This window comes from Chiloscyllium plagiosum, unplaced genomic scaffold (assembly GCF_037043375.1).
Source record: "Chiloscyllium plagiosum isolate Xiang-an unplaced genomic scaffold, Cpla_swu_hap1 HiC_scaffold_23, whole genome shotgun sequence".
In the NCBI taxonomy this organism is placed as follows: Eukaryota; Metazoa; Chordata; class Chondrichthyes; order Orectolobiformes; family Hemiscylliidae; genus Chiloscyllium; species Chiloscyllium plagiosum.
The window spans coordinates 6,344,572-6,351,380 of record NW_028270161.1 but is presented as its reverse complement, the minus strand read 5'-3'; positions in this window follow the sequence as shown (position 1 = coordinate 6,351,380).

Sequence of the window (6,809 nt, the reverse complement as noted above, 5' to 3'; positions counted from 1 at the left end):
TCATTTCATAGTAACTATACTCGTGTATCTCTCATATCTTGCAATATTTTGTAGAATTGGATATTAGGATTGTATACACATGCAAATTCTATAGTCTATACTTGTAAATCATAAAATAATTGATACTACATTGGTTAAAAAAAGCTGAGTTTGAAAAGGTGGGTTCTAGCTGTGTATTATTGATTTAAAAGCAGAAAATGCTGGAAATCCTCAGCAAGCCACACAGCATCTGTGCAGAGAAAGGCTATTAACAATTACGGTCAATGATCATTCACCACTGGTCGTTTAGGTACCACACAACACACAAGTTAGGACTAGTGACATTTTCAAGTTGGGTACAAAACAGTGCCTCTGTCAGATTTCAAAAAGATTGGCAAAATTTCCGTGGAACTGAAATACCACTGCTTTCCGATATTTCATTCCATCAAACTGTGGCATTTTTTTTTAGGCTTGGAAAATAAGGAAATTAGTGATAATTGTTCAATTTCGCGACCTTGGAGAGGAGTATTTGTGTTGCTTGTGTGTATTTTCTAAGATAAAGTAAGGCTTTAAGGGGGAAGGGAGCCTTATTAGATTAATTTTCTTCTTTGATGTGATTCGATCCCCTAAGGTTACTTGGGACCAGTTCCCTCGGCAGAACTCACAGGAACTTCACAGAGAAAGCAGCTCTCAAATAACCGAGGGTGCTCACCTGGAGAAGAAGAGGGGAGAGAAGTCCAAAACTAGAGGGCATAGGTTTAAGGTGGGGGGCGGGGGGGGAAGATTTAAAAGGAACCTGAGAGGCAACTTTTTACAATGAAGTGAGCTGCCAGAGGAAGTGATTGAACTGGTATAATTACTTGGAGATGGTGAGGACTATAGATGCTGGAAAGTCAGTGTCGATAGAATGTGGAGCTGGATAAAGCACAGCAAGTGAAGCAGCATCAGAAGGGCAGGAGAGTCAACATTTTGGGTAGGATCCTGATGAAGGATTCTGTCCGAACTGTCAACTATCCTGCACTTGTGATGCTGCTTGACCCGCTGTGCTTTTCCCAGCTCCATGTTTTAATTGGCGCTGGTACAATTACAATATTTTAAAGGTGTCTGGATGGGTATATGAATAGGAAGGGTTAGAGGGGTATGGGACAAATGCTGGCAAACAGGACCAAATTAGGTTAGGATATCTGTTTGGCATGGACGGGTAGGACCCAAGGGCCTGTTTCTGTGCTGTACAAAAGTGTTTTCCAGAATTTGCTTTTTTTTCAAAGGATTGGGCTGCTTTGCTCTGGCCAATTGCATAGCGGGGAGTCAGTAATAAAGAAATGTTGACCTGTTTTGGAAAAGTGGTGACTGTAACATTGCTCTCTCTTTCTCAAGTGCACTGCTCAAAATAGCCCAACACTTGGTAATAGTTTTGACCATTTCCTGCAGAGGGGTCCTTGAGGAAGGGAGGTGTGAGAAATTAAGTTGCTATTCTCAGCCAGTGTTTTTGAAGTTGGTTAAGATGAATTCATGGAACAACGTATACACAGCTGGTCTGAAATTTAAATAAAAACATTGCATTTTGAGATCGATTACCTCATGCAGCCACGGATAATGCATGCTCATCCAAAGTTACATAAGATCTTATTTCCAAAATCTATTCTGAAATGCACTTAAAACATATATTAGGATTAATCGTGGATAGCATTTAGTCCTCCAGCAACATGGTTAAGACAGCTAATCTGGTCATTATCACATTGCTACGAGTGGGAGCTTGCAGTGTGCAAATTCATTCCCATATGGCTACACTTCAAAAAGTACTTTTAGTTCTTATTAATTCATGGTGTGCGAGCATTGCTGTCCAGGCAGCATTTATTGCCCATCCCTAATTGCCCAGAGGGCAGCTTAGAGTCAACGACATTGCTGTGGGTCTGGAGTCACATGTAGGTCAGAGTGAACAGCAGTTTCCTTTAAAAAAAGAACATCAGTGATCTCGATGCATTTTTCCCGACAATCATTTCAGAGTTATCATTACAATCTTAAATCCACATATTTTTAAAATTGCATTCCAATTCCATCATCTGCCATGATGGGATTTGATCCCAGGTTGCCCCAAAAGTTACCTGAGTCTCTGGATTATACAAGATATAATCTGAGCAGACCACAAAACTGCACGCTCATTAGAGACAGAGAGAGAAAGAGATGGTGGTCAGCATAGCCTTCAGCTCACTGTAATTCAGATGAGTTTGAGGGATTAATAAAAATCTAGCCATAATACCACAAGGCCATCACCTTCCCTAGGTACACCTCATTGAGTGCAAAGTGCTCTTGTGATAGCCTGAGATTATGGACGGTGCTATATAAATGCAAGTTCTTTCTTTACATGCTTTGACTGATTTATTGTGATCAAAGGTATTGTTACTTTATTCTTTCATTTTATTTCTGAAACACTCAGGAACATCTGTTCATGTTTGCCTAACTGGACTATAATAGCTGTTTCTGCAACATGGATAGAGGCATGAGAGATTAGAGGCCAATCTTATTGGTCATCTCTGAGAATCGGAGAGCTTGATGACCTCACAGTGCAGTGAATTCCCTCTTGTTTGTCTTTGTTGTGTAAGCAGGAGAAAGTGAGGTCTGCAGATGCTGGAGATCAGAGCTGAAAATGTGTTGCTGGAAAAGCGCAGCAGGTCAGGCAGCATCCAGGGAACAGGAGAATCGACGTTTCGGGCATAAGCCCTTCTTCAGGAATGAGGAAAGTTTGTCCAGCAGGCTAAGATAAAAGGTAGGGAGGAGGGACTTGGGGGAGGGGCGTCGGCAATGTGATAGGTGGAAAGAGGTCAAGGTGAGGGTGATAGGTCAGACTGGGGTGGGGGCGGAGAGGTCGGGAAGAAGATTGCAGGTTAGGAAGGCGGTGCTGAATTCGATGGATTTGACTGAGACAAGGTGGGGTGAGGGGAAATGAGGAAACTGGTGAAATCCGAGTTCATCCCTTGTGGTTGGAGGGTTCCTAGGCGGAAGATGAGGCGCTCTTCCTCCAACCGTCGTTTTGTTGTGGTCTGGCGATGGAGGAGTCCAAAGACCTGCATATCCTTGGTGGAGTGGGAGGGGAAATTGAAATGTTGAGCCACAGGGTGGTTGGGTTGGTTGGTCCGGGTGTCCCAGAGGTGTTCTCTGAAACGCTCCGCAAGTAGCCGGCCTGTCTCCCCAATATAGAGCAGGCCACATCGGGTGCAGAGGATGCAATAGATGATGTGTGTGGAGGTGCAAGTGAATCTGTGGCAGATATGGAAGTTTCCTTTGGGGCCTTGGAGGGAGGTGAGGGGGGAGGTGTGGGCACAAGTCTTGCACCTCCTGTGGTTGCAAGGGAAGGTGCCGGGAGTGGAGGTTGGGTTGGTGGGGGGTGTGGATCTGACGAGGGAGTCACGGAGGGAGTGGTCTTTACGGAATGCTGATAGGGGAGGGGAGGGAAATATATCCTTGGTGGTGGGGTCTGTTTGGAGGTGGCGGAAATGACGGCGGATGATGCGCTGTACATGGAGATTGGTGGGGTGGTAGGTGAGGACCAGTGGGGTTCTGTCCTGGTGGCGGTTGGAGGGGTGGGGCTCAAGGGCGGAGGAGCGGGAAGTGGAAGAGATGCGGTGGAGGGCATCGTCGACCACGTCGGGGGGGAAATTGCGGTCCTTGAAGAAGGAGGCCATCTGGGTTGTGCGTTTTTGGAACTGGTCCTCCTGGGAGCAGATGCGGCGGAGTCGAAGGAATTGGGAGAATGGGATGGGATGGGATGTTGTGTATGCAGCATGTTCATTGCGTTGTTGCTGTGTGTGGCCATACACTTCGCAGGGAAGTCACGGAATCAGACAAAAATAAGACCCTTCAGCCCATGACTCTGCGCCAGCCAAAAACAACCTCTTAACTCTTCTAATCTCATTTCCCAGCACTTGGCCCATAGCCTTGAATGGTTGGCATCACAAGTGCACATCTAAATATCTCTTCAATGAGATGGGGGTTTCTGCCTCTCCCACCTTAATAGGCAGTGCGGTCCCACCATCTGGGTGAAAGAATCTTTCCTCAGATCCCCTCTAAATCTTCTGCCCCTTATGTTAAATCCACACCACCTGGGCATTGATCAGTCCATTATAGGGAATAATTTATTTCTGTCTATACTGTCTGTGCACTCATAATTTTAAACATTTCAATTATGTTTGTCCCCCTTAGTCCCATACATCTCCTCTGCTCCAAGGAAGACAACTCCAATCTATCCAATCTCTCTTTAAAACTAAAACTCACCAGCCAAGACAACATCCTGATAAATCTCGTCTGCACCCTCTCCTATAACGTGTAGACATGGGTTTCTACACATCATGATTGTAGTTTCAATAGGCAACTTATTTGTTATGATTCATGTTCAATATAACCTTCAGCTAAACTGGATTAAATATGTTTGTCAGCCAGCTAAATAATTTATCAGTACTGCATTGTAATTTTGAGATTCATAAGATTGTTATGAATTGGGATTGTGTTTTTAATTTAGAGTAAAATAAAGAGTGTTTACGTGGGTGACATGGTGGCTCAGTGGTTAGCACTGCTGTCTCACAACGCTAGGGACCTGGGTTCGATTCCAGCCTCAGGTGACTGCGTGGTGTTTGCACATTCTTCCCATGTCTGCGTGGGTTTCCTCCCACAGGCCAGGTGAAATGGCCATGCTAAATTACCTAGAGTGTTCTGGGATGTATAGGTTAGGGGTAAAAATAGGTTAGGGGAATGGGTCTGGGTGAGATACTCTTTGGAAGGTCAGTGTGGACTTGTTGGGTCGAAGGGCCTGTTTCCACGCTGTAGGGATTCTAATATGTTCTGATGTCTGCCTGACAATAAGCCTGGGTAGTGTGACTGTTAAAGATTAAAGGAAGGTGTGGTTGTTTTGCTGGGAAGAAGGTTTAAGATGCTCATGCTTTGTGACAATGGCTGAAACACCTGTATGAACAGTGTTGACATTGCTTGTCTCCAAAGTCCCAGGAAGATATTGAGAATGTTGGGTTGCAAACATTTATGCTTTAAGTTATCATATCCTTCCAAGATATAACAGGGTTAGGGACTAAGGAATAGGTCATCTATACCTGGATACATGGCCCATGAGATTCATATTGCCATGGAGTTGGGCTTTGAGAGGGGAAAAGGCATTGTCAGACCGTGTTACATGTTTTCCTTAAACATCACTAATTATCTTGAACATTGATAGTTTGCGAGGAACTGAGAGAGAGGGAGCAGCTAGATTCTGAAAATCTCCAACATTCACCATGCAGGAGTGTATGTGGGAGGTCATGATTGATTGAGAAAACCACATTGGTGAGGATTTGGAATGAAGATTCACCTGGCTTGGGCTAGACAGAGAGTCATCAGTAAAGAGTCTCACTTTGAAAGACAGTTCTGAGGTCAAATCCTATGAGCGTGTGAGGCCACTGACAAGGCCTCAAACATTACATTTACCAAAATAACTTTACAGTCAATTTATTACAAAGGAAAGTTTTGTGTGTTGGGACAAGAGAGCTCCAGAAAGGTACATTTGATTGAAGAGGCAAAGAGGGATCATGATCCAACGATGCTCGCACAATGGATGTGGCAATATTCTTTGTATTTGATTAGTATAACAGAAGATATGATAATCTAAGGCAACCTTCATTTTATGTGATTTATAGAAAGGACTAATTTTATTTTCCTTCCTCATATCATCTCATGTTTGCATTGAGTAGTCAAAGCCAATGGCTGAAGAAATCGAATTCTATTGTTGCAGGAATAATTGTCCCTTCATTCTGCCATTTCTCTGTAAAAGTGAACTACTATAACAGACAATATATGGACAGTCGGTGGTATAGATAATGCATGCCTGATCAGTGATATATACAATAGCTCTTTGTTGTTTAATACTGTAGGAAAGCATGCAGCAAAATATTGGATAAATATTCATTATTTGGTATTAAGATCTTGCCCTTGTAAAATATCCAATTTAATGCGAGCAAATGACATGTTTCCTGTTCCCCATCCTAACAACTTTTTCTATTCCATATCTTAACTTTTTTTTCTGTTCCTGAGCCTAACATTTTTCTATTCCCTACCCTAACAGTTTTTCTGCTCCCTATCCTAACAGTTTTTTTCCTGCAGTACAGATCAGATAGCAACATGCTCTTACACCACTTGATAACTGACCACTAGGAGGTGTACAAAAAGATAATTTGCCTTCCTATTTCTGCCGGCAAGAAACACCCAACTTTCACTGTACAATCCTGTAACAGCCTGGCGAAGGTCAAAAACCAGATGGAGATGTACAATCGTCTGCTCCATCTCTGCCACATTCTACACTCTGTAAACTTGAGGGCATCTCATACACTGCTGCCCATACCTAAAGCACACCAAATTCGTTCTCCTGTCACCTCTACACTCATGGAGCTTAGTTTAAAAAGCTGATTCCAATTTTCAAAGCCTTCAATGACCTCCCCCATGTTATTGCCGCAATCTCCATCAAGCTGACAACCATCTGAACAATTTGTCCCCTCTCTTTCTTATCTCTTGAGTATCTTCCTCCTTTAACTGCCTAGGTCTTAAACCACAGTCCCTCTGTCTCTCAAGCTGTCCTTTAAAACAAGTGGAACAATGGCCCAGAGGGTGATCTTACAGCAAGACACTCCTGGTAGCTCGGTGGTTCACTGGTTAGCATTGCTGCCTCACAGCAACAGGGACCAAGGTTTGATTTCAGCCTTGGGTGACAATCCAAAGCTAAGTAGGTTAGGTGAATTGGCCAGGCTAAATTGTCCATAGTGTTCAAGGAAGTGTAGGTTAGGTGCATCAGTCAG